The 27,945-nt window shown below is 41.9% G+C and overlaps 2 long non-coding RNA genes across 2 annotated transcripts in view; one reads left to right on the forward strand and one right to left on the reverse strand.

The window, feature by feature from the left end:
• LOC147028640 (uncharacterized) overlaps positions 1-3,751 on the forward strand; it is a 62,972-nt gene extending 59,221 nt beyond the window's left edge. Inside the window, exon 4 of the long non-coding RNA XR_015057645.1 lies at positions 3,362-3,751. This is a non-coding gene — a long non-coding RNA (uncharacterized LOC147028640). The remainder of the gene's footprint in view (positions 1-3,361) is intronic.
• LOC147028639 (uncharacterized) overlaps positions 1-27,945 on the reverse strand; it is a 182,242-nt gene that overhangs the window by 66,026 nt on the left and 88,271 nt on the right. The window contains exons 5-6 of the long non-coding RNA XR_015057643.1: positions 7,990-8,162; positions 7,689-7,826 (exon numbers count right to left, since the gene is read on the reverse strand). This is a non-coding gene — a long non-coding RNA (uncharacterized LOC147028639). The remainder of the gene's footprint in view (positions 1-7,688; positions 7,827-7,989; positions 8,163-27,945) is intronic.

Here is a 27,945-nt window from a genome sequence, read left to right on the forward strand (position 1 = left end):
AATCCTTCAGTGTTGTCAGCTAATATGATAAAAGGCAATATCAATTTTTACAAGGGGTGACAAGACATTGTGGCTACCGTGTAGAAGATGGTTGTTTTAACCTTGAGCTGAAAGCTGAAACTACACTGCCATACAGCTACTAAATTGCCTCAGACCCTTAACAACATGTTACAACATCTTATGTCTGATCCTCCATATAAGCTTTTTGAACGAAGATGGCTTAGTGGACACTGCGAGATTGAGAAATTCCAGTAAGAGGCAAACAATAGATTTTATTTAAAGCTCCATTGCATTTTCATGACATGACCTGCATATCTAGCAACATCGATAAGTTTCTCCAATTCTAACCTATTCCTCTAAGCAATCCTCACTATCATACATAAAATAAGGATTCTGTGTTCCGAGCCTGTTCTCAAGGTGGCAAGGACATCAGTAAGCCACCTGGATGGAGGTGACAGGGTGCGAAGACTCGGTTAGGAAGCTGCGCCAGACTGCACATTAATCGCCTCACAGAACGACATGAGGGAGGCAGCGATGACTGGGATATTATCCTGCAGGGATGATGACACACATGCACAGAGGGCTAAGGATTGTGCTCTACACTAGTTCAATACCATTATTTGGATGCAAGAGAAATGTCAAATAATTGAAGCCAATTTCAGTGTAAATATTCCCTTTGAGGTGTGAGCGAGGGAAGGGAGGAAAATTAATAATCTCAGACGTCATTGTTCAGTTTCTTTTCATATTTCATCCCCAATGGGTTATAAAGTAGTTATAAGTGGAAGGAATGAAGTGGAACGACGAGTCAAGAGTTTCACATCTGTAGATACACAATCTTTCTCAAGTTTTGATCTCTGATAGAAACCCACCTGGATTCTTCTTCTTGCGCATGGCAGCATGGCTGCCGGGTAGCTATAATTTCTTGGAAGCACGGCTGTGCCACTGATGCTGTGACCCTATACAGTGCACTGGTACTCATTTTGCCTACCTCAGAAGGATGACAGGCTGAGTGAACCCCATCTGCTGTTAAGTCAGTAGCCAACAGGGCTCAAACTCAGGACCCCGAAGATCCCAAGCCAGCCACCCTCACCACCAAGCCGACACCAGGCTACCCACTAAGATCACATCGTCACACTGACAGCTTCTGTTATTATTACATCATGCTTTGGGAAATTTCCCACCTTTACATTTTCCGATTGTCTAACAGAATTTAATTTAGCTTTGCATAAATTTCTGGAACTTCTATTCATTGTTATCTATACAACTTACATGCAAGTAATAATATGGTTATGTAAACAACATAGTAATATGGTTGTTGTAACAATTGCTTTTCATATCACAAGAGCAACATTTCATCATGTGGAATTTGAGAAATGTCTGTTTGACTTACATGTATTGTTGGACCGCCAAAAGGAATGAGTTGAAAACTACTGGTTGTGCTGGGGTGAGGGGGTGAAGGGAGAGGGGGTTAGAGCTGTTGGGGTTGGTGCACAGGAAGGATTTAGGTGGTAAAAACAAATTCATAACCCCAGGGGTTCAAGGTGGGTGGAGAACCCCAACTCTCTCCATGCAAATGTGACATCGCACCATTTCTGGTGAGAGGGGGTGTTGCAAGTAATTTCGAAAATCATGTCAATTCTGGGGCAATTTTCTCCTCTGTAATAATGGGTTCTTCGCTAGTTCTTCATAATCCTCACATTTAAATTTCCTTCTAAATATTTCACAAACATGTATACTTCTGAAGAGTATGCGATCCAGAACAGAGGATAAAATAAAAGCACAGTGACAAAAACCAAGATTATAAAAAAGGAAAATGGAAGGAAAGGTAATGTGACATGACCATAAAAATGTGGGCATGTGTAGAAACTAGTGCTCTCAGGATTGTTGAAGTGAAGTATATTACTTTGTATCAGGCAAAGCCTAAATTGTTCGGCCAAAAATAGCAATGATCTAGAGATATTCTTTGTCAAGCTTGGACTTGCTTTATGAGCAGTAGGTGACAAATAACCTCACACCAAAACCGAATTTGCAGCTAAATACAGCAATCGAAGTGCAAATTGGTGTTTGGTTTCAATGAGAGCAACAAACATTATTGTGATTACATGATTCTATGAGAAGAGGTTTGTATTTCATTTGTGAATCCCTTTTTAGTGGTGGTTGATCACTTACAAAAGCAGTCTCTAGAATTTATTGGTTTGTCTTGGGTCTACTACAGAGGTAAAGCAGATGCCACTTAGGAATTTACTGTACGCAAAGGGCTTTATCCTTTCTCAACAACCTTGAACTGCTAATGACGTACAAGGCTTTCATCTACAGTGTTATGGAATATGCTTTCTCCACTTTTTGCTGATGCATGTTGCGGTTATTGGTTCTGGGCCCTATAAATGGGCCCACAATGTCAAATTCCCAAAATAAACATCGTTATTATGAACTAAAACTGTATTTTTACTGATGAGTCCATGACCATATGGGTATGGTGATTGAGTGGTGAGAACACTGAACCTGCATTCCAGAGATTGTAGGTTCAAATCCATCTATAGATAGCATTATTAAGGATATTTGTTCTTCACTTCTGGAAACCAAGCTTGTCTTAGGAGAAAGACCACGATGCAATCAGATTCTTGGTAAAAAAGAAAAAACCCCAGTTGGTTGTTGGCCACCTGTTCTGGTCTGTACATTATTCCAGTCCATACTGTAACGGTTTATTCTTATAATGCCCACTGGGCAACTTGAGATGGGGCTCTAAAATGACACCTGTAAAAGGAAGTGTTGGCCACGTCTCTCGGAGTGGGTGCTGCAAGTGCGTGCAGTGGCAGGTGTTGGATGGAAAAGGGAGGGAGGCCAGGGAGATAGTTAAAAAAAAAATCAGTGTGTGGAATTTGCATTTTGTGGCAGGGACCAAAAAATATGATTTTGTGTTGGTTCAGAGGGGTGGTGGTGAGGGATATTTTGATAGTATATTGAATGATGTTTTGTCTTGTCATTGTAAAGGGACATTTGTTTGTGGTGCACATCGGTAATAATGATGTGGGTAGAGTATATGCAGAGCACTTGAAGGCAAGATAAAAATTATTGGGTTATAGATTGAGGAATAACAGGTTTTAAGGTTAAAAAAAATTTTTTCCACGATTCTCCAGAGAATGTGTGACTGTGGCGAATTTGCAAGTGGAGCAATCGGGGGCAAAAGGAATGTTTCTACAATGATGGCAATAGACTAAACACAAAGGGGGCAGCAAAGTTTCAATTGGAAATTAAAGAGGGAATTAAGGCTTTTAAAAGCTAGAGGAGGGTGGAGATGCTGTTAATTGAGGAACAACGTGTGGCCCTAAATGGAGTTCTTTCATCCCCTCTTCCTGTGCAGGCTGGAGTTCCTAAAGGTAGCGTTCTGGGCCCTGTTCTTTTTCTGGTTTTCATCAATGATCTCTCGGACTCTCTGGAAAATCCTCTATTTCTCTTTGCCGACGACTCCACCCTCTGCCGTACCATCTGTCATCCCTCAGACCGGCAAGCAGCAGCTTCTTCGCTCACTGCAGATCTGGATAAAATCACAAACTGGTCCAACACGTGGAACATGTCTTTCAATCCAGACAAATCTCACACTCTCACTATGTCTCTTCGAAAGGACCATTTACAAAACCCCCCCATCCACTTTCTCAACAATCCTCTGGAAGAAGTCTTTTCTTTCAAGCTTCTAGGTCTCACTATCTGCCATGACCTTTCCTGGGAAAGTCACATTTCCAACCTCGCCTCAAAAGCCAGTCGCCGACTGGGAATCCTCCGTCGTGCTAAGTCCTTCCTCGGCCCTCTTGAGCTCCTGACCACTTACAAAGCTTTTGTCCGTAGCCTGATGGAGTACTGCTCTCCCCTCTGGGCTGGTGCTCCTGCCTCCCACCTTTCTCGGCTTCACGCTGTCGAAACCAGGGCATTTAAGATCATCGGCATCTCCCGCAATGAAGCTGAGTCTTTGGGCCTCTCACTCAATCACCGCAGGTTGGTCGGTGGTCTTTCTGTCTTCTACCGACTCCTCTCCAGCCTTTCCCCACTGCTCTCTCTGCGATTTGTCCCCACCACATTTCCACAGGGCGCTCAAGGTCTGCCAACAACCCCCTTCTGGTAAAACTACCAAAATCACGAATCACTGCCCATCTTCACTCTTTCATTCCTCTTTTTTCCCGCCTTTGGAATAAACTTCCTAACTCTATTCTTTCCCATTTTTCCCTCCAGGCTTTCAAAACAGCTGTTCACCACTACCTATTATCTTCCCCCATCCAAATCCTCGATCTTTTATACCCCCGATAATCCACCCAAGCCCACTTCCTTAATTTCTCCTGCTTTCCTTCCTGAAAGTCCCTGAAATGTCCATCTTCTCTTCGCCATGTTCCCCGTCCCATCCCCATCCCTCTCCCTTCCACAGTTCACCTAATGTGTCTGTTCCCCACTGTTTTGTCCCTTCCACTCCCGCCCCTCTTGTCTCATGCCTCCTTGCTGTGAGTTGTGTGTTAGCTCTCATACGAGCCTCGACCAAGGTATACAAAAATATATATATATATATATATATATATATATATATATATATATATATATATATATATATATATATATATATATATATATATATATATATATATATATATATATAACTGCAACTGGTGGCATAGTTGGTGGGGACATGCAGCAATGGGTGGTTACAGGAGGGGAAGAGATAGGGATATTATATACCAACACCACAATGGGTGGTGGTGCATAGCCGTTATTAGTTGGTGGAGCGATCCGTCTGGTTGATACTGATAATGAGCGACACTCCAACACGCTAACTAGTTCTGTGACCCTGGTGTGGCCAGCAGAGTAACTTCTGAGAGAGAGAGAGAGAGAGAGAGAGAGAGAGAGAGAGAGAGAGAGAGAGAGAGAGAGAGAGAGAGAGAGAGAGAGAGAGAGAGAGAGAGAGAGAGAGAGAGAGAGAGAGAGAGAGAGAGAGAGAGAGAGAGAGAGAGAGAGACGAGTGGCTGCAAGCCGTGCACGATGGAGCAAACAGGTCTGTGATGCCCTTCGATGTCCAGAGCCGCACGCACGCTACACTGGTCGGGCCAGCATGTACCTTGCCCTTCGCCGACAGGCTCAGGTAAACCGCTGAGCCCCATCGGTGATGGGGACTGCGACTTGACAAAGTGTCCCACGAATGAGAAATTCTCAGTAAGCACGAGTCATCAGCTGACGTTGCTCAAGTCCCCACCCTTTGTACACACCACTCGTCACTACTACCAATTGCGGGGTTTGGTGAGATCCTCGGATCAGCTCTTGCATGGGCAGGGTCCATCCATCCATTGGGACCATACTCTGTGCAGAGTGTTGGTGCTGCTTAAGCAGTCTCCTTGGCTATTGGGCACAATCTTGGATGGGTCGCCACTCCGACACAGGATACCAGCAAGCTGGCACTCATTTTGCCGACCTCGGAAGGATGACAGGCAGAGTCAACCCCATCTGGTGTTAATCCAACAGCCAAGTGGGATTTGAATTAGGATCAAAGGATCCCAAGCCCACCACCCTAATCATGAAGCCAACACCAGGCATATATATATATATATATATATATATATATATATATATATATATATATATATATATATATATATATATATATATATACATACACACACACACACACACACACACACACACACACACACACACATATACAGGCATATGGGCAGGGTGAAAGACCACAAAGGAGGTGGTAGAATACAGAGGCCACCAACCTGTCTGCGATTTTAGAGTAACATGCCCAGACAGTTAGCTTTGTCATGGGAGATCACAATGATTTTGAGGGCCTTGCTTTCCTTGGCATCAAGGTGTGGGGCAGAGGTGCCAGCCCAAAGTGGAGAGTAGTATGCCATCAAGATGCGAATGAAAAGTTCAGATTGGCCAAGGAAGACCTTGCACGACGAAGGATGCCCAGTCAGTTGTCTTTGTCGGCCATCTTGGAAATATGTTTTGCCCAAGAATGATCATGGCTGATGGTGAGGCACAAAAGTTTGAGTGACTTAACCTCTTCAAGTGGTTTGTTTAGGAAGTAGATGGGAGGGTTTGCCAGATGGTCCTTTCAGAGAAACAAGACAAGTGTGTGGGTATTGTCATGGTTGGAAAATATTCAGTGTTTGGCTAGCTCCTGATTCTATCAATAATGTTCGAAGTCAATGACATTTTAAAAAAGACTTGTTTAAAGAGTGAGAATTAACAATCTTTCTCCATTTCAAAAGTTTTGGATAGTACGTGATATTCTTTAACAGAAATATAATGTATAAGATAGCAAAATAATGGGACAGCAGATGATGAACGAACTGTATTGGTTGAGAAAATGATTCCAAAACAGTGGGAAGAAATTGGTCCAATAGTGAGTCAGTGAGTTCGAACATTGACTTCTCGCTCTTTCCGTGCTGTGATCACTTTCCCTCCCTCCCCCCAGGTTTCAGCAGGGCTCACACAGTCCACAATTGAACCCGTCTGGTGAAACTGCCAAAATCCAGGATCACTGCTGACCTTCACTTATTTACTCCGCTTTTTTCCCACCTGTGGAATCAACAACCATACCCTTTTCAATCTCATTCTTCCCTCCAGGTCTTCAAGATGGCTGTTCACCATCATCTCAGATCATTCCCAATCCTAAACCATTATCTTTTCTACCCTCGTTAACCCAACCCAAATCCTTCCTCATAATTTTCCAGTTTTCCCTTCTTGGAGTTTCCTTCTGTATCCATTTTGTCCACCACATGCATGCATGTTTTGCATCCGGTTTTTTTGTCTGCCCTGTTCCGTTCACTGCATTAGGTCTTCCACGGGCCTCGACTATGCGTATATACAACCAAAAAAAAATGAGTCATCAATAGAAACGTGACTCAGTGTATAAAATTACTCTGCGAATGACTGATGTTCAACAGATATAATCACCAGCACAATCAGATTCCAAAGGTGTGTGATTATTGAGTCCAGAATGTCCTATTTGCAGAGGTGTGACAGTTCCTTCTTCTCATGGCATCTCATGTATGGTTCTGATTCTCACCTATCCAGGTCACCTCTCTTTCACTGGCATCTCTTTGTGAAAGGGGACTGGAGTTGAAAATGTAAGGAAGAAAAAAACATGCTTATTTATTTATGGTGTTATTTCTGTTTACTTCAAAGAATGTTAATACTAATAACTACTTCTGCAGTAAAGGCTTTATTATCAATAATCGATAAATCTATTTGAAATTTCTGAACTACACACAATTTCTTTATTACACATCAATCGATGACTTATTCGAAGTGAATAATGTGATGTTTGTTTGTTTTTTACCATATCTGGTTGTTCATGATGTTGGCAGTACCTTTGATCTTTTATTGGATGTATCATGTGATTACTGGGATCATAATTACTGGGGAGTATGGCGATGAAGGAATTGATATCTGTGCCGGCTGACAGTGTTAACTCGCCTACTCTTCATCAAAAAAGACACCTTGGGTTCTTTAACATCCACCAACTAATGCGAGCGGACATGTTTCCAGTTTAACATCCATCTGAGGAACAGCACACTTCGTACAGCACAAAGCCCGCAAAGCACCAATTTGACAATTTATAGTTCGGTCAGCTATTGAAACGAGAACAGACAGCTCAAAGATAAGTGCATTACCTCTGTACCATCCGGGTGGAACCATACCTTCATTTATCCATGAGGAAAAATTTAGGTCCACCAGTAACGATAACTGCCTCTCCTTCCTGTGGAGCGAATGTCCAACCAAAATATGTTCAGACTTTGTCACAGCATCAGCTTTCATCACCACACCTTAGGGTGATGCTATGATAAGGTGCACAGGATGGGCAAGAGAGGAAAAAGGCCAGACAGGTAATGTGCATTCAGCCTGTGCACGCCTATGTCATTTCCCGAACAATGGTGAAAACACAAACATATAATGGCGCGAGAGCCTCAGCCTTTAAGCTGACCTATTTGTTGTTCTCACCTCAATTGGTTATTTTAGTTGCTTGACAAGATGTGACAGTCGATCTTCCATGAATTGTATTGGCTCAGGTAGGCAGGTGAGGTTCCAGGGTCATAAAACCCTGAGGTTCTTGAATTGACTGATGTTCTACCAAGTCCAAACTGAACTCAGGTGAAGTCCAAACTTGCATTTATCTAAAAGGTAAAGTAAAGTACAAGTGATACATGCCATACACTGGCATGGCAATATACATCGCAAAGCAACTGATGACTAGCTTTTTTCTCCTTCTCTCCTTTTCCATTGTTGTACACTCAAACAAGAACATTCATGCACGCCCCTCCCTTTCCAAACTACTCATAATTATCTCCGCAACCGAAGGTGGATGGAGGTTGTGTGTTCGCCCCTGTTGGTATGTATGTCTGTCTGTTTGCCTGGCTGTGAGCACGATATCTTATCATCTCATAAAGTTATGGACGGATTCGGATGGACCTTGGTGGGCAGGTTGGGTGTGCAACAAGCACAAATTGATTCGATTTTGGTGAAGATCTGGAACCAGATTTGGAATGTAGAATTTTTAAAGTGATTCTTCACCACTGAGATCAGATAGGCCCCAAATCGATACATAGCAAGTTATCTGTGTCGATATATCTCAAAATGTTATGGATGGGTTCGGACAAAACTTGGTGGACAGGATGGGTATGTGACAAGGACAAAATGATTAGATTTTGATGAATATCCGGATCCAGATCCAGCTTATCAGTGGGATAAAAACATAAACTGTTCAGCTTGGCAGAGGTATGTGCTCCATACCAAGTGCCGTTCCAGATACGAGATGTTCTACTGGAGCGTAATGGTTAGAGCATCCACTCTGAATATGCAAAGCCAGTGGTTCACAACCCATGCTGAGTCATACCAAACACTTAAAAAATAGTATGTGCTGCTTCCCTGCATAATGCTCAGAGTTTAAAAGGATAAAGCACAAATAAACAACGCTGGGAAGATAATGGCAAAACACATAGGAAAACCCTTGCCAATAAAACTGCTTCAGCAGCACCAATGCTCTGTAAAGAGTTTTTTTTGTATACCTTGTCGAAGCTCGTGTGAGAGCAAACACACAACGCAAAGCAAAGAGGGGCATGAGACAAGAGGGGCGGGAGTGGGAAGGACAAAACAGTGGGGAACAGAGACAGGAGATCTGCGGGAGAGGGATGGGGCAGGGAACATGGGGAATACAAGATGGACATTACAGGGACTTTCAGGAAGGAAAGCAGGGAATTTGAAGGAGGTGGGCTTAGGTGGATTATCGGGGGTAGAAAAGATCGAGGATTTAGATGGGATGGGGGTGATAAGAGGTGGTGGTGAACAGCTGTTTTGAAGGCCTTGAGGGAAGAATGGGATTGAATAGAGTGAGGGAGTTTATACCAAAGGTTGGGAAAAAGAGGAATGAAAGAGTGAAGGTGAGCAGTGATTTGTGATTTTGGTAGTTTTAGCAGAAAGGGGTTGTTGGCGGACCTTGAGTGCCCTGTGGAAATGTGGTGGGGACAAATCGCAAAGATGGCAGGGGGCGAGGCTGCAGAGGAGACGGTAGAAGACAGAAAGACCACCGACCAGCCTGCGGTGAGAGAGTGAGAGGCCCAAAGACTCAGCCTCATTGCGAGAGTTGCCAATGATACGAAATGCCTTGGTTTCCATGGCGTGAAGCCGAGAAAGGTGGGAGGCAGGAGCACCAGCTGAGAGGGGAGAGCAGCACTCCATCAGGCTGTGGAGGAAAGCTTTGTAAGTGGTCAGTAGCTCCGGTGGGCCGAGGAAGGACTTTGCACGACGGAGGATTCCCAGTCGGTGACTGGCTTTGGAGACGAGGTTTGAAATGTGGCTTTCCCAGGAAAAGTCATGGCAGATAGTGAGACCCAGAAGCTTGAAAGAAAGGACTTCTTCCAGAGGATTGTTAAGAAAGTGGATGGGGGGGGGGCTTCTAAACGGTCCTTTCGGAGAGACATGGTGAGAGTGTGAGATTTGTCCGGATTGAAAGACATGTTCCACGTGTTGGACCAGTTTGTGATTTTATCCAGATCTGCAGTGAGCGAAGAAGCTGCTGCTTGCCGATGTGAGGGATGACCGATATTACGGCAGAGGGTGGAGTCATCAGCAAAGAGATATAGAGGATTTTCCAGAGTCGGAGAGATCATTGATGAAAAGCAGAAAAAACACTATTTATTGTCTTAAATCCCAAAAAATAAAAAAAAATACCTTTATCCTTGCACACTCACGAGTCTCGCTCGATCTTTCATCTTCTTCTACCTCTTCTCCTTCTTCCTTCTGCCGGCACACCATCTTTATTCTACTGAGCTGACCCACTCTCGCCATTACCTTCACGATTTCTTCCAACAACCTTGCATTCCCGAATCTTACCTGTTCTTCAAAAATACATAAAAAAATAATAATCTTCCTTGTATCCTTTCGATCTCCACACCTCCTGCAACCACGTGTCTGTGTCTGTCTGTCTCTCTCTCTCTCTCTCTCTCTCTCTCTCTCTCTCTCTCTCTCTCTCTCTCTCTCTCTCTCTCTCTCTCTCTCTCTCTCTCTCTCTCTCTCTCTCTCTCTCTCTCTCTCTCTCTCTCTCTCTCTCTCTCTCTCTCTCTCTCTCTTCTCTTCTCTTCCTGGTAATTTTCATTGACCCAGCAGCTTCACACTGCGTTAACCGTCCAACTTCATCACACGCTTCCACGATTTTACTTCAACCTTCCCTTTAACGAATGTTACACAATCCTTATTTAAAATAAATAATTTCATTTTTGACAATACACCTCCCATAACCAAGTGCTGATCCTGCAACCACGTGATCTGTTTCGACCCCCTGCGTTTACCGATCCAATTTCACCATTCACCTCACGATTTTTTCCACACTTCCATGACCTAATCTGATGAAAACTCTCTCAAACAATAATAATAACAATAATAATAATAACTATGCTCTCTTATAATGCTTCATCTTCCTCTTTCACACATGTGGTACTCTTCACTGTATCATAATGCACTACTCTTGTTATATTTAAACAGACTGCTCTCAATTCGACTTTTCCTTCAGACCTTGCCGAAAAAATCCAACTGTCACAGTGCTTCTTCTCTTCATTCTCTTAATTCGCCTTTATTGCATCCCTCACGTAATGTCCTTAATCGCATCTCTGACCTAAAACTTAAAAAACCCCAGTTTGCTATGAATGTTCGCTTTCCATCAACCATTCTTTTTTTTTTTCATTTTCAGTGCCAACTCGCCCCTCTCACCCCTCACTCTTAAAGCAACCATCCCACTCTTCTCCCTCCAAGCCTCTCTCTCACCTCTCTCAAAAACTCTCCCCTCACCATTCTCCCACCATTCACCCCCCTTACTCATCCTTCTCAAACTTGCCTCCCCCTCTCATCCTCAAAGTTTCCTCCTTCCCCTGCCCTCTCACCTCCATCTCTTCACTCCACCTCCTCAAATGCCTTCTTCCCCCTCTCTTGTTATCCCTCTCCCCCAGCACTACAGAGCCTTTTCACCTCCTCATCCGGCCCCCTCCCCAAGCTATTCTGCAATCCCCTACACTCCTTCAACAACCCTCTTTACCTCCCCCCCCCATCCCTTGTCCTACCCTCCCACTCCCACCCCCTGCACCCAAAGCCTCCCTCCCCTCCCTCTTCATTAACAGTGTGGACCTCAAATATCCAGGCCTTCGCTCAAACCTTTCAGATCTTTCCATACAGGTTGCCACTGACAAACCAGACATAATCTGCCTAACAGAAACTTTCCTCCCACAAGACGTATCTGACTCCCAAGTATCTCTCCCTGGTTACTCCCTCCTCCAGTAAGACAGACCTGAGCCTCATCCTGGTGGAAGGATTGCTCTCTTCATCAACGACTCTTCCTCACTCTCCATGCACTGCCCTCACTCCCCCACACCCCCAGGAATACCTCTGGCTACGGCTTCCCCTCCACTCCCACCTCATGTTTATATGTGTACTGTACCATCCACCGAACAGTGATGACTCCATCTACACCTCACTATCCGAAACATTGGACCAACTTCTATCTTCTCCTCCAAACTCTCTCTTCCTCATATGTAGCGACTTCAATTGTCATCATGCTAGTTGGCTAGGTGTGGGTACCTCTCTCACCTGTCATGGCACTTCAGCAAAAGCTTTCTGCGACTCATTGGGACTGACTCAATCGGTCAACTTCCCTACCCGTATCTCAACCAATGGTACTCCAACTCTTCTGGATCTGATTTTGACAAATGTCCCTGACGATATCTGCTGCTCTTCCTCCAATTCCAATCGGTTCTTCTGACCACGTCCTTGTCAAAGTGGACATCTCTCTGGCGGTTATCAGAGAACCACCTCACCGCCGTCGAGTCTGGCATTTCACTCAAGCTGAATGACAGGTTCTCCAAGCAGCCATCAAACTTATAGACTGGTCTCCTATCCCTACTTTCTCCAACATCAACTCATCCTGGGAATTCTTTAAAAGAAACTTGCTCTCCCTCATGCACAGATTTATCCCCTCTCGTTTTCAGTTGTCCTACCCTTCCTCCTGCCCTTGGTTCACGGAAGCTTGGGGCGAGGCAGTTGTCCTGAAACAATTTGCCTTTGCCTCATGGAAAGCAAACCCAACAGAGGGTAATCTCAGTTCCTTCCATAAAGGTCGGAACATGTGTGTATCTACCCTCAGGAGAACCAGAAAACAACATCTTTCCAAGCTCAAGTCTGAACTTTCAAACCTCTCTCCCTCCTCAAAATCCTGGTGGCATCCAATCAAATCTGTTTCTGGTGTATGTTCCCCCTCCATCCCCCCCCCTTACCTCAAATAGCCGCACTGCTGATACCGCTCGTGAAAAGGCTGAATGCCTAAACTCGGTGTTTGCAGCTAAATATTGTGTCCAAAACCCATCGCTTTATCTACCCACCTTACCTAGTCGCACCCAACTGTCACTGGACTCAGTGTGCTTTAGGCCTAAGTCACATTTGCTCCACGGCGAGGATACAGCGGCCGTATGCCCTCTGAATTGACAGAAACGTGCGGCGGCCGCAGAGTTTCTGAGGTGGCCTCAGGGTGGCCCTACGCCATATGGCTATATTTTACAGGCCTTAGGGTCGCCGTGGAATTATAGCGCGCCGTTATAACTTTTTTTCATTTCTACTGTACATTCGCAGTGGCAATTTGACAAGCCGAAAAAAAAAAAACTGGCAAAAAAATATATTAAAAAAGAACCCACTCGTTACCGTCCGTCTGGCCACACGTTCGCCTTCGGGCCCCCGTGTGGTACCCCTGCAGTCGCCTTGCCCCCAAACCCACCTTGTGCCTGCCTTGAAAATTATATGGCCGCCGCAAGAACGCCCTAAGATCACCGTTCGACATTAAATCAAAGACTGTACGGCACCCCCACGTTTTCGGTCTCCACAATTTACAAATACGCCGTGCGGCTACCCGAAAAATAAAAACATATGTGACTGCTACATTGTGTGACCGTGGAAATACTGCGGCTGCCCTATAATTGCTCGTAGCCATAGATTTTGCAGACCCCATGGCCGCCGTGGCAAATGTGACTTCGGCCTTACCTGTGACAAGGTGGAGAGTTTGCTGTCAAACCTCGACTCAGATTCTGCAACCGGTCCAGACGGCATCAGCCCACGTGTCCTAAAAACCTGCTCTTCTGCTCTTGCTCACCCTCTCTCTGTTCTATTCACCCTCTCATATGCTCAAGATCATCTGCTTGGAAATCAGCAAACATTACCAATCTGCATAAAAAAGGTGCAAAAACAGATCCCTGCAACTACAGACCAATCAGCCTTCTCCCAATCATCAGCAAGGTTATGGAATCCATCATTGCTTCAGACATTAAATCCTTCCTCTTCTCCAATGGCTTGATTTCCGATCATCAATTTGGTTTCAGACCAGGTCACTCTACCCTGGATATGCTGCTTCTACTCTCCCAACAATCGATGGAGGTCCTCAATGCCAGACATGAAATCCGAGCCGTATCCCTGGACATATCACGTGCTTTTGACACCGTCTGGCACTCTGCCCTGCTCACCAAACTCTTCCTATGGTATCCAAGGCCATCTCCACTCATGGCTCGCAGACTTCCTCTCCTGTCAAAGTCAACGTGTGACCCGAAATGGAGTTCTATCATCCCCTCTTCCTGTCCAGGCAGGGGTTCCTCAAGGTAGCGTTCTGGGCCCTGTTCTTTTTCTGGTTTTCTTCAATGATCTCTCCGACTCTCTGGAAAATCCTCTTTATCTCTTTGCTGATGACTCCACCCTCGGCCGTACCATCGGTCATCCCTCAGACTGGCAAGCAGCAGCTTCTTCGCTCACTGCAGATTTGGATAAAATCACAAACTGGTCCAACACGTGGAACATGTCTTTCAATCCGGACAAATCTCACACTCTCACTATGTCTCACTGAAAGGACCACTTAGAAAACCCCCCCATCCACTTTCTCAACAATCCTCTGGAGGAAGCCCTTTATTTCAAGCTTCTGGGTCTCACTATCTGCCATGACCTTTCCTGGGAAAGCCACATTTCAAACCTGGCCTCCAAAGCCAGTTGCCGACTGGGAATCCTCCATCGTGCAAAGTCCTTCCTCGGCTCACCTGGGCTCCTGACCACTTACAAAACTTTTGTCCACAGCCTGATGGAGTACTGCTGTCCCTTCTGGGCTGGTGCTCCTGCCTCCCAACTTTCTCAGCTTCACGCTGTGGAAACCAAGGCATTTTGGAAATTTGGCAACTCCTGCAATGAGGCTGAGTCTTTGGGCCTCTCACTCTCTCACCACAGGCAGGTCAGTGGTCTTTCTGTCTTCTACAGTCTCCTCTCCAGCCTCGCCCCCCCCCTGCTCTCTCTGCGATTTGTCCCCACCATATTTCCACAGGGCGCTCAAGGTCCGCCAACAACCCCCTTCTGGTAAAACTACCAAAATCACGAATCACTGCTTGCCTTCACTCTTTCATCCTTCTTTATTCCCGCCTTTGGAATAAACTCCCATACTCTCTTAAATCCCACTCTTCCCTCCAGGCCTTCAAAACAGCTGTTCACCACCATCTCTTGTCTTCCCACATCTAAAACCTCGATCTATTCTTCCCGTGTTAATCCACCCCAAACCCACCTCCTTCAAATTCCCTGCTTTCCTTCCTGAAAGTCCCTGTAATGTCCATCTTGTATTCCCCATGTTCCCCAGCCTATCCCTCTCCCTTCCACAGATCTCCTAGTGTCTCTGTTCCCTACTGTTTTGTCCTTCCCTCTCCTGCCCCTCTCGTTTCATGCCCCTCTTGTTGTGCGTTGTGTGTAAGCTCTCATACAAGCCTCGACAATGTATGCAAAAAAAAAAACACAGGCTGGTGCAGAGGTCGGTAGTTCACTTCCCTCTGAGCTGTTTCGTCTGGATTCCATTCTTTGACTCTAAACTGTCGGATTGGTGCTTCGCAGGTAAGGCGTTGCATCACAAAGTATGCCGTCCCTCAGATGGACTTTAAATTTGGGACTCATCTGTTCACATTAATAGCTGGTGGACATTAAAGATCCCGTGTTGCTTTTGATGAAAAGTAGATAAATTATCACCAGTCCCTTGGCCAAATTGCGGATAGCAGATGAGCATCACTTGGTCGCTGCAGCAGGGAAATGCCATTGTGGTGCCCCACCGATCTGCTCGGCCATGGGATAGAATGATAGATGATGATTCATGATGATTTGCGCCGATTCTTATATATGTGATGCTACCCCAATTCTGTTAAAGCCCAAACCAATTAACTTCATGTATTAATAATTATCATTCATGTACTCACCCAATTATAACAATGAAATTAACCTGACTGAACATCGGCATCCCCTTATAAATAATGAACTTGCACATTTTGTGGCTTAGCAATATGTCCATGCAACTTTCTTATATTTCTCTTCCTCCACCACTTCCTCCCACCTCAGTGTTTAAGTATTTATTTGTGAACTGTTGATTGCCATATCGACATGGGGGGGGGAGGGAGGAGGGAGGAGGGGGGGCTCAGCTTTGAACATTTCACGACAAGGGGAGGTGGATCACGTGTAAAACCAGGATGATGAGGCATGTTTTAATACACGTCTATATTTGACTTTTAACTTTGTAAAAGTAAGGAATTCAGCAAAGCACGATTTGGAATGAAAGATGAAGTATCGTGTGGATGTCAGTGTTGGTTTTGGGGTGGGGCCGGTGGAGGGAGGGGGGTGTTCATGATACTTGTGGGCATGCCTATATTTGGCCTTCCACACATTTCATGCTTAGTGTTATTTGGTAACGTTTTTATGGATTATGTGTGAATCTGATTATATCCTGATCAATGAAAAAGTCTTCGTTTCTTTTTCCGTGAAAAGCTTTTTTTAAAAATCGACTTTCCAACCTACTTTGTACTCTGTGCTTTTATTGGAAACAAATATGCTTTCTATTTCACCTAAAGCTTTAATTAAATGGAGAGAGGACTCTGGCACTGCAACATTAAATTGTACAAATAAAGTTCCAATTTTTAATTCACATGGGAAGAGGAGGGGTGGAGAATTCGAAACAGTGCATATATGGTGTGCATAGGTGTGTAAAGGGGGTGGGGGTCAAATTCAAAATCCATCATGTTTGCAGAAGCAGTAAATATATGGCCATGAGAATAGAGTAATTCAGAAGAGAGGAGGAGGAGATTGGGACCATACTCTGTGCAGAGCGTTGGTGCTGCTTAAGCAGTCTCCTTGGCTAATGGGCACAATCCTGGATGGGTCGCCACTCTGACACAGTATACCAGCATGCTGGCACTGATTTTGCCAACCTCGCAAAGATGACAGGCCGAGTTAACCCACCTGGTATTAATTCAACAGCTGAGCGGGATTTGAACTCAGGACCCTAGGATCCAAAGCCCGCCATCCTAACCATTAAGCCAACACCAGGCATAATTAAGAAGAGGAGGAACAAAATTCTTTGAAGATTAATTTGCATGATATCCATGAGACTAATGAAGGAAAAAGGAAGAAGAAACCATGGAGTAATATACAATAAAGGAAGAGTGGAAAAGTGTCAAACGAAGTCACAGATAGGAAAGAATTTGGAGCAGACAGAGGAATGAACAGAAGAAAGTGGTGTGACAACAGGTAAAAATAAGGTGAGCGAAAAAATTTGTCAGGAGTTTGACTATGGAATGAAAAGATATTGTCAGTGTGTGTCAGTGTGTGTGTGTGTGTGTGTGTGTGTGTGTGTGTGTGTGTGTGTGTGTGTGTGTGTGTGTGTGTGTGTGTGTGTGTGTGTGTGTGTGTGTGTGTGTGTGTGTGTGTGTGTGTGTGTGTGTGTGTGTTAAAGAGGGTATGAGGAAAAGCATTTGAAGTGGAGCAGGCAATGAGAAGAAGAGGAAGAAGGGGAAGGGGAAGGGGAATGTGGATGGGGATGAAGGGGGGAGGATTGCGAGTTGGAGCAGTGGTTGAGAGACGTGGTCGCAGCTGCCAGGCATGGACGTGGATCACAAGACCCGACCCCAGCCTCAGATCTGCTAATGCCAGCCTAACGTTGATAAATGGCAAGGCCCAGACTGCTGAAATCAGCTGTAGGCACTTCATTTATTCTGCCGTCGCTCAGTTCTTTTACCTTGTGCCCAGGCTGTCTGCTGGCCCGCAACAGAGCTGCTCTATGGCCCAGCCAGAAGAGGGCCTTGGATGGTGAGGCAGCAATGCCGCGTGTGCAGTTTTCTGAAGCAGAACAGTGCACATTCCCTACTTTTCTTGATGTGCCTCGTTTGTCTTACACCATCAATGTTTATTGGAAAAGTGTCAATCAGTGCCAAATAACTAAACCACATTCCATTACTTATCACTTTTAATTGCACCTAAGCCGTTTAATAGGGGTGAGATATCAAAAAAATCTATACCGCTTTCAAAGTTTGGATACTATGAAAACAAAATGGCCGATCAGATTGTGATCAGGCAGTTACACTAATATAAAGTAAGCCTCAAAGTGTGCCATGTATCATCCATCGGTATTGCTTTAGGAAAAAAATAAAAGTAATAAAATAAAATAAATCGCTAAACATAATTATGGAGTGAGCTACTGGTAGGTCATGTGACATAGTGACAGAGGGCATCCAACATCCAATTAACGGCACAAAGCCCCACACAACCACTCATTTGTGGCTTAGCTGAGCACATGGGGTGAGTTCACAGTTTGCTAATGTCAGCCCACTACAGGTTGTCAAAGCAGCCCTCCCCTTCTATAGCTATCTGGCCTTTTCTCTCTGTTTTTCACCCAGTGGAAGAAATGAAGCTGAATATTTCACTTGTGATATAAAAAAAGATATGGCCCAATGTGAGGTGTTACAGACTAACTCAATGTGGATAGTCAGGTTTCATCTGCAAGCCGTTCTGTGACGCTTACGACGCTTACCATGAGACATGATCATGAGAAAAGCAGACAATTAAGTTGGAAAGGTGCGATGGCATATACATGATGGTAATTTACCCTACAAGAAAAATACATCATTTTGCAAGGAAAAGACATGTATGGCACATCAACAATAAAATTTACTGGAGAAACCGCTTAACACACGTATCACAACACTAAAACATCAGTGTCATGAAACGTGATTGGCCAATGAGGCTTTTGAGGCTGCACTTTCACTCTTTGAGCTAAGCACGACACCACTCATAACATGCTCAGTAAGTGGATATCTCAGATCAACGTGTGAGCCGAAGTGATGGCGTATTTAAAAGCATTCATAATTATATGATCCAAAACACAAGCATCAAGTCCATATAGAGCAAAGAAGTATAAAATGACAGGTGATGATAGAAGAAAATAAAAGGTAAAATGAAATTTAATAATGAATGATATGAAGAGTGCAGATTAAAGTTCAGTCATAAATAAAGATAAACCGAAGATCAAATGAAAAAAAGGAATAACTGGAAAGCATCTGAAAATGCAAAGCCCATCTGCATCTGCTTTGGAGATGAACAAAACTTGATAAAAACGAGGGTTAAAAGAAAATTGTACATATTAACCATTTGTGTTCTCCACAATCTCATAAAAGGTTTGTTGAAGATTTGATGATGAAAGCTCAACTGGTGAAAATGTCACAGCCTGCACATACACATTGAATCTCAATGGAAAGAAGGATTTCAATTAAAACATTTATGGCTGGTCTACCACATCACCAATGATGTCATTATAATCCTATATTCCTCATTGCAAGTAGACTGAGATGTGCCAAAAATTTTCTGATCAGGGGTTTCAGAGATATAATGTTTTAATTTTTTGGATTTAATCCAAGATGGTTGCGTCATCACGTAACTTATGATGTCACAATTACAATTAAAATATTCTCCATGGAGGGGGGGGGGGCGGGGTCGCTCCTACCCTGAAAAATGTGTCAATCGGACAAGTGGATGCTGAAAAATATATATACAGTATAATATATATATATATATACATATATATATATACATATATATATATATATATTATACAATATATACCTACATATATATGTCGAGGATAATACCGGGCGTAGTGGTGTGCGCCTGTAATCCGGCTACTCGGGTTGGAGGATCGCTTGAGGACGGGAGCTCTGCACTTGGGCCACGCTATGAGAGGGTGTAGGGCAGCCCGGAATCATGGCGAAACCCAATCCTTATCCCTGTGTCGTAAAAGGCGATCAGGGTTGCGTCAGGAAGGGCATCCGGCGTAAAACCTATGCCAAATCAGTATGCGGATCATAACGGATGATCCGCTGTGGCGACCCCTAACGGGAGCAGCCGAAAGACGAACAACACAACAATGTAGAGGATAAATGGGGTTCTGAGGCACCCATTCAAATGAATGGGGGACAAGGGAAAAACTTTCTGACTCAAGTCCCAAAAGCCCAAAATAGGAGACTGATTTCCTCCCCTTCCCATACAAGCAAATGTAAAATCGAGACTGATTTTCTCCCACTCCTAAACAAGCAAATGTAAAATTGAGACTTACTGATTAACGCACTTCTTCCCTTTCATATTTTCATTCCACTCAAAGACCGAACCAACGTGGACATTTGTCCATGTTCTACTTTCGGGAATAACTTAATTTTCTTATAACATTCACTTCCATCGAGTATATTCAAAAAGATTACTTTGGAACTTAGTTCTTGGTTTAAGTATCTTTGTTGAGCAGAAATGAAATGATAAACTTCTCTCAATGCTCTTGTTTGAGCATATTTTGGTTCCACTCATGTACATTAAACTTATTTAGAGTCTATAAAATTGTTAAAATTAAACTCAAACATGAATACATTACGCACATTCTGTCAGCTGTCTGAGTGCAGCGGAAAACAGGAAGCTTGGGGAAATTTCCAGAATTACAGAGCTGTTGAAAAACAGGAAAGAGAACAATGAGGCAACTCCAGGCAAAGATCCAACTGACTTCCTCCAACATGGTTTATAAGCCAGGCATTTCTCTTCTGTTTGGCGGTTTGTCATCTTGACCCAATGGTAAATGACTGAGACATGAACTATCTTTCATCTGACGAAGAAGATAACCCATCACAATATTGGTAAGTTTGTGTGTGTATTGTAAAGTCTGGCTTCCTCTTAGAATGATGGTGAAGCAATTGATTATTAATTAAATCGTGATACGACTAATAATGATTGTTTTTTCCGAACAGCTTGTCCCCAATAAGAACATAGTTGATAGCTGATGTTGAAAATGAGTTATTTGAATTACATGATGAGTGAACAAAAATGAATGACTTTCTTGAAGACATTTACTCGTTTCAGAAAGAAATTAATGATATTTTTCTTGGATAGGAAGAAATTCTCTCACGTCCTTTGATCTTGAATGACCCGAGACCAAGGTGAGAAATTATCGCTCTGTGTGTGTGTGTGTGTGTGTGTGTGTGTGTGTGTGTGTGTGTGTGTGTGTGTGTGTGTGTGTGTGTGTGTGTGTGTGTGTGTGTGTGTGTGTGTGTGTCACTGTATTTCTGTCTCTCTCTATCTGTCTCTCTCTGTTTGTCTCTGTTTGTCTCTTTCTGTTCTCCTTATACACAACCTTTTATTTGGCATGGTGGTAATTAATTTAAAAGCAATACCACAACTTGGTGGTAATTTTTGACTTGTTTTTTTTTATTTTCAGCATTAAAACTGAATCATACATGGGTAGTGAAACGAATGAATTCCACAACCTTGAATGGGAAGATGTTGAAATTCCATGGGGTGATGACTCATTTCCAACTTGTTTCAGTTTAAATGCTCATCTGGATGAAATGGACCCAAAACTCGATCTTCTGGAGGTAAATGTTCAATTGATTATTTTATTCATATCATTATATAATCATCTTTATATGCTCTAATGGTTCTTTTTGTTTCAAAACAGAATATGGTATCCGAGTTTCAAAATCACAAGACATCTGAAGCAGACTGCTGGAAAAGATTGTCCATTCTCGCAACTGAATATTTACCAAAAGAAAAATGTTTAATATTTTCAATCTTGATTAATTATATTTGCTTTGCTTTCAATTATTTAATTCTTGATTATAAAAAAAAGAATAAAGGAAGTGCAAAGGAGGGGGGGTAGGTGCGCTCCCCCAACGACCCACCACCCCACTCCCCTCCCCTTGTGTGTGTGGGGAAGGGTGGTGGTCTGGATGAGGGGGGTGGTGGGTCAAAGGTGGGGGTGCACAGGGGGGTGGGGCTTGTGTGGGTGGGTGGACCCTGTGTGTGGTGGGGTTTGTGTGGGTGCAACTTGTGTGGATGGGTGCGGCTTGTGTGGGTGGGGCTTGTGTGAAGTGGGGTTTGTGTGGCTGGGTGAGGTTGTGTGGGTGGAGCTTGTGTGGATGGGTGGGGCTTGTGTGGGTGGAGCTTGTGTGTATGGGGTTTGTGTGGATGTGGTTTGTGTGGGTGGAGCAATTTTTTTAATTAAATAAACATGTTGTGTGTGGGTAACTAATTAACTAATCATTAATTATGTGGATATGATGGATGTGGATGTGGCTGTGGGTGGGGATTGTGTGGATGTGGCTTTTGTGGATGTGGATTTTGTGGGTGGGTGGGGTTTGTGTGGGGTGGGGATTGTGTGGTTTTTGCATGTGTGGGGCTTGTGTGGGTGGGGCTTGTGTGGGCACAGTCAAAAAGGGGCGGAGTTTAAAAAAGGGGTGGAGTCAAACAGAATTTTTTTTTTGATTTATCTTTGTCTTTTTTAAGTACTGTGAATAAAATGAACCTAAAATCTCTTTCCCCTTTAAATCACATAATTTGTAAGCCCAAGGGTTTTTTTCCAATTTATCTTTGTCTTTTGTAATTCCTGTGAATAAAATGAACCTAAAATCTCTTCCCCTTCGAAATCATATACCTTATAAGTCCAAGGAAATGTATCTATTACATCAAAGATTTTAAAAAGTTCATTTGTCCATCGCTTAGTATAACCTTTTTCAAAATGAGATTCCCACCTGTATATTCTTACTATATCACCAACTTTGAACTTGGGCTTTCTGACATTAATTGGTTCACGAAAAAAATATTTTCATGAAAAATATAAGTGACCACGATATTCGTTGTTGTTGTCTGTCTGTCTGTCCCGAGCATAGCTCCGTGGGTTTTGATCCGATCCTAATGAAATTTTGGTGGGAGGTTTATATCATGATCGAGTTGTGTTTTCCTGAGAATGGGCATGGTGCGTCCATTATGGGCGGAGCCACGCCAAAATAACATGTGTTTTTAGGGGGTAGCCGATTTCAATTTGCATCTTCTCCTAGGGGTTTTGTCGAATCTGACAGGCATTTCAGCATTTGGTTAGCCCAATGGCACCTGCATAGCCCCACGGAGCTCGATTTTTCATTTTCGTCCCAAGGTCAAGGTCACAAGGTCACGAACTTAGAAAATTGTGATTTTGACAAAAAAATTCTTCTCCGAGGGGTTTGTCGAATCTGGCAGGGGTTTTGGTATTTGGTTAGCCCAATGGCACCTGCATAGCCCCACAGAGCTTTTTTTTCATTTTCGTCCCAAGGTCAAGGTCACAAGGTCAAGAACTTAGAAAATTGCGAATTGTATTTTTAGGGGGTAGCCGATTTCAATTTGCATCTTCTCCTAGGGGGTTTGTCAAATCTGGCAGGGGTTTCGGTATTTGGTTAGCCCAATGGCACCTGCATAGCCCCACGGAGCTCGATTTTTCATTTTTGTCCCAAGGTCAAGGTCACAAGGTCACGAACTTAGAAAATTGCGATTTTGACATAAAAATGCATCTTCTCTGAGGGGGTTGTCGAATCTGGCAGGGGTTTCGGTATTTGGTTAGCCCAATGGCACCTGCAGAGCCCCACGGAGCTCGATTTTTCATTTTTGTCCCAAGGTCAAGGTCACAAGGTCATGAACTTTGAAAATTTTGAATTTTGACATAAAAATCAGACGACCGCCCAAACTTTGAGAGCGAGGATGACAATATTTTTTATGCATAATGTTGAGGTCATTCCCCACCTAAAGTCTTGAAACCATTTTTCTCTATCTCAAACACCTTGCCCGTGGTGCCCCCTACAAGTTTGTTTTTACGCTGATTTCATCAAAGTAAGGATAATCCGAGGGGTGTGAAATGCCATATAGCCTATATGACGTTATATTGTTCCTGGAATGTTCCAGAGGAAGTTTTGCACCAAAGGTCATAATCCTTGACCTTTGACCTTTAAAGATCACAAAGGTCAAATTTTCAAAGTTGTGGGAATCGAACCGGGTTTTCGAACTTCTTCGACCAATTAACTCCATTAAGCTATATCACGTATACCGTTTCCTTATTTTAATGTCCACAACATTGTTTTGGGACCTTTAAAAGTTATGCAAAGGTCAAATTTTTAAAGTTGTTGAACGAAAATGGGTTTTAGACATTTTGCAGCTAATAACCTGTCACTCGTACCACATCATGTTGATCATTTTTATAACTTGGTCAAACATTATCACATTGTCTCATCCTTAACTTCTGAAACAATCGACATCGTCAAATACCGCTCGTGAACCATCGTCGTCTTCAGACTTGTCTCTTTCATATTCTAATTTTGTAAATGTTTCTGATGGTTTATTATTCGTTGAGGTGTGAATCGTATCATTATACTTATCTACAATGTCCTGAATTAAAGATAACCATTGTTGAGAACCGAGTTGAGTGAATTTTTTATATAGTCTCTCTTTTAAAGTGCGATTGAATCGCTCAATAACAACCGCTTTTCCTTCATTAAAGGTGCTGTATAATGTAATTCTATTATTCTTAAGAAAATTCATAAATGTTTTGTTGTAGAACTCTGTACCCTCATCAGTCCACAATTTTTTTAGGTTTTCTCTTGCTTTTATTAAATATCGGTTGAAAGGCAAACATAAGAGTATTACCTGTTTTGTTTTTTAAAGGGACAACCCACGCATATCTACTCCTCAAATCAATTACGGTTAAAGCATGCTTGTACCCCATATCATTCTTGAGTTCAATCAAATCAGCGGACCAGATATAATCAACTTCCTTGAATAAACCTTCCTTCTATGAAACTTTGTGATTATTGGTTTATGTAATTCATCAGCTAATTGCTCTTCAATATTAATGACATCATTAGAGCCTATAAGTTTTTGAATTTTCAAGCCCAAGTTTCAAATTAGCACTAATCATCTTCTTCACGATGAACCGATCAACTTTTTCTCTCAAGGTTGGATTTTGTATCATAGACAAATTATACAACATTTCTCTATCGGATTCATGTTTTTCTTCCAACGTTGTGCTATTTCCATAATCAATATCGTTCCTCATGCACACTTCATCAACCATATTGATAGGTTTGCTCCACAGTTTAGGATCGTCAGCCTCATCTAATCTTTTATTCAAGTTTGTTCCTGGACCACAGAAAGAATACCCCGGTAGATGTAATTCCCCTGGTATTCCAGTAGTTGTAAATTTACGTCCTGATAAAAACTTTTGTGTATCTCCCCCACGTTTGTGTTTGGAGATTAATTTACTATTCTTAGAGCAACACACCGAACATATGCCTTTTTGTATAACCCTGTTATTTTACTTTTAAAATATGAGATATTTTTAGTATGTTTTCTTTTTGCATTTGAGACAATAACTCATTTATTTATGAGAAAAATTCCGACAGAGTGTGAAAACCTTTTTAGTTTCCAACATGCACATTTGAATCTTAATTTTTAAAACATAAAGAATCCTCAGGAATGTCTTCACTCTCTCCTCCATTTATTTAAGAAAAAAATGTAAAACTTTAAAGTCAATTAGACCAACATCATCAATAACAATCTTTTCCTTCTTTCTCTTCTTTATCTCCACTTTCTCGTTTATATCTTCTCCTTGAAACCGATGTTAATAGCCTTGACATAAATATTTCTAATAGACTTGCCAATTCTTTGTTTTCCTCCTCGGTGCATTGAGATTGATTTATTTTCTGCAATACCTTGGATCTTTTAAAAATCTCAATGGTTTCCATATTTTTAAAAGTATTTATTCTCTCTTTCATCCCTCTCCTTCTCCTTCTCTCTCTCTCTTCTCCCTTGCCTCCTTCTCTCTCTTCTGCATCTACTCCTCTCTTCTCCCTTTCCTCCTTCTCTCTCTTCTCCTTCTCCTCCTTCTCTCTTTTTCTCCTTCTCCTCCTTCTCTCTCTTCTCCCTTACCTCCTTCTCTCTTTTCTCCCTCTCCTCCTTCTCTCTCTTCTCAGTTTCTTCAACTCCTTACTCATCCCCTATGACCCTAGAACCACTTTCACCCCATAGAATATCATACATATATTCATCAGGATTTATTATTTATTTCCTGCATTCAAAATATTTTTTTTACAACAGGAAACCAATAAAATTTCTTCCGATTTTCTAAAAGAGCCCTGCGTTTTCTTCACTTTAACATTTTTTCTTTATTTAACATTTAGTTAAATCTAAAGTTGTGGGTTTATTAACATCAGTATAAAACCAATCTTTTATTGAAAATACCTCATTCTTATGTTGTAGAACATATTTATCAAAATACCGAATAACCTTTTCTTGAAGGTATGCTTGGACACAGAAATGATAATTTTCTTGAAGCCTTCTTGCTGTCATTTATATATTAGAAATATATGACAGATTAATATAATGACAGGAAATACCTCCCCATCTTCCCATAGTTAAATCAGTTTGTATTCCATAACTTGTTATATATAATCCTGTTCTTTGTGTTTTCATGATATAAACTATGGCAAAACCATGATTGGTTTTACCCTTATTAAATTCTTATATTTGTTGTTTGCTAATCATGCTTCCACAAAACTCATTCTCGACACCAAGTGGATAATATTCTTCCTTACGAGACTGATTTAATTATTTCAGGTCTTCTAGGTTTATTTTAAATGACCAATTATACCCTAAATCATTCATATCATATCCCCAATGTTGTATTCTCATACAAACGATACGTCTTTCTTTAAAAATTTTTATTTTAATTGGAACTGTGAATTCTGTCTGACCCAGGGATAAAGTCAATATTTCTGTATCTTTGGAATACACAGCCGTTTTATTTAAGGGTATATATTGTGATAAATTACCTAATCTCACCAAGTCATTCACATCAGTCGGGCTTGGATAATTTATGAGTTTATAACCATTTTTCATTGTAATATTTTTTGTTCGACTATATTTCTGTCGTTCAGCCTGTGCCTTTGTGTAATAATTTGATAAATCAATATCCAGTTATTGGGATACACGAAAGATAGAACCATCTCTACCAACATAAGTCATTGATATTAGATGAAAAATAATGTCATTAAAATATTTCTTTTTGTTGAGTTGAAATAAGACATGTTGACATAATTGATGACAACACTTGAAATTTAATTCATGGACTTGAAATGTTTGATAAACACCATTCTGTAAGAATTTTATTACTTCAACAGGTGGTGGAAGACCAAAACTATCAAAATAATATTTGTCTTGACTATTAAAAATACAAACCCAATGAGAACCGTTCCCATTATTATCTTATAAGTTCATAATAATATTCTTTGTATGTTCAGACACGTTTGTAAATTCATCTCTCATACAAATAACAACATAATTAATTTTTAATTACTTACAATATTTGAAAAGTTGTAAATTTTATTTATTATTCTTTCCAAATTCTTTAAACCACTCATCAATGCTCATTTATTTATTTATGAAAGATATAATCCATTACCCCTTTTAGTTAATTTTACACCTGCTTGTGCGATAGAAGAAAGCATATCTCCAACTAACAATCTTGCTTTATCAGGCAGAATTTCAAGTTTTTCAGTAAAATCTACAATTACACCACTTCCACTAATTTGTTTCTCCAACTGTTTGTTATGTCTTTCCAATTCTTTTTGAGCCTGGAGTTGAGCCTTCCTTTCATTCGCAGTTTTCAACGCTGCTGAAATACCACCCGTCAATGCTCCAGCAGCACTGAAACCAGCAAATTAAAGAATTAGAAATGGGAGAAATCCTCCACTCGTCTCTCTTATTAAATATTTCTTCAACATTGGTTTTGACATTTTAATTTTAAGAGAGCCATGATCGTTCAAGAGTTTCACCTGTACTGTTCTTTTGTGAGCAAAACATCAATTTTTACTGCTCCTTTTCTCTGAATTGTATTAATGTTAATCATACAAGGCTTTTGATTTTGAATACAAGATGATAGTTGATGAAGATTGATTTGATTAACATATACCCCAGTTGGCACTTTTCTACTCATTTATTTATCAAAAAAAATTATGTGAGACTAATCATAACACCATTATCTGTATTCATTTGTAATTCTGTTTCTACCAAAAGCAAACAATATGTATCAACTTCTTCACTCTCTCCTCTTTCAATGTATGGGGAAGTATCCACTCGATTAGACTTTATAGTTTCCTTTTGAGCACTGAGGTCAATCGCATAGATTGCACACAGACTTTTAAATGCTGTCATATCCAAAATTGGTTCTTTATTTCCATTGCTTTCACACACCTTTTGTTA

The sequence above is a fragment of the Eptatretus burgeri genome, chromosome 4 (assembly GCF_056783735.1).
Source record: "Eptatretus burgeri isolate ZD-2024b chromosome 4, Ebu_testis_v1, whole genome shotgun sequence".
In the NCBI taxonomy this organism is placed as follows: Eukaryota; Metazoa; Chordata; class Myxini; order Myxiniformes; family Myxinidae; genus Eptatretus; species Eptatretus burgeri.